Genomic DNA, 1144 nt, shown 5'->3' with positions numbered 1-1144 from the left:
TGTGTGGGGATAGATAGATAGATAGATAGATAGATAGATAGATAGATGATAGATAGATAGATAGAGGGGGTGTGTGGGGATAGATAGATAGATAGATAGATAGATAGATAGATAGATAGAGGGGGTGTATGGAGATAGATAGATAGATAGATAGATAGATGATAGATGGATAGATAGAGGGGGTGTATGGAGATAGATAGATAGATAGATAGATAGATAGATGTAGTGTATGGGGATAGATAGATTCAGGGGGAAGGGTAGATTCAGGGGCTGTATGGGATAGATAGATTCAGGGGGATAGGTAGATTCAGGGGCTGTATGAGATAGATAGATTCAGGGGGATAGGTAGATTCAGGGGCTGTATGGGATAGTTAGGTTCAGGGGGTGTATGGGACAGCTGGATAGACAGACAGACAGTAAGTGTTTAGGAGACAGTTATTGCTCGATGCAGGGTGCTGCTTCTGCAGCTGCCGAGGGATCTGGCCACCTCTCCCCTGGGTCTGGCTAGGAGCGTTGCGGAGACTGGCTGCCCCACTCCCCCGATCAGAGGCCAGCCCCCGTCCTGTCCATACTGTGCTATGCAAGGCTGGCTGTTTTCTAACGAGCAGCCCTAGGAGTGATCTGAGGCCAGCCTCTGGCCTGTGCTGTCCAGGGGGTCACACTGGAGGAGAACAACGGTCTCTTCTGGCCTTGAGCTGTGCACATCTGAACTTCTCCTCCGCAGCTGGCCTTGCCCTCAAGTGTGTTCCCGCCCGCTAGGAAGTGCGGCTGTTTCTGGGCAGCAACTGCATGGAAAGGCAGCCCCCGGGAGGGTCCCGTCTGGCTGAACAGAGCCAGGCTCTCAGTCCTGCTGCAGGGGGTGAGCAAGGCCTCATGCTGCCCGCTGCCCCGGAGTCCCCACTGAGCTCCGTGGGCCTGGAGAGCAGAGCTGGCATCGAAGGCAGAAGGAGCCGGCCTGGAGTTTTCCCTCCCTCCAGGTGGGGTTGGCAGCAGTGAGGAAAGTCCCCTTTGGAATTGTAAAGCCCTGCAAGTGTGAGCTGAGAGCTGAGGTGCGGGCCTGGCACCCCGGCTCTGCCACTGCACATGCAGCCTGGTGCCCCACCCGGGTGTGGTGCAGCTGGGGGGGAGACTGGGCAGGGGCTGG

Source organism: Terrapene carolina, unplaced genomic scaffold (genome assembly GCF_002925995.2).
Source record: "Terrapene carolina triunguis isolate 2854851 unplaced genomic scaffold, T_m_triunguis-2.0 Scaffold33911, whole genome shotgun sequence".
Lineage (NCBI taxonomy): Eukaryota > Metazoa > Chordata > Testudines > Emydidae > Terrapene > Terrapene triunguis.
Note: the sequence above shows the minus strand (reverse complement) of the source record.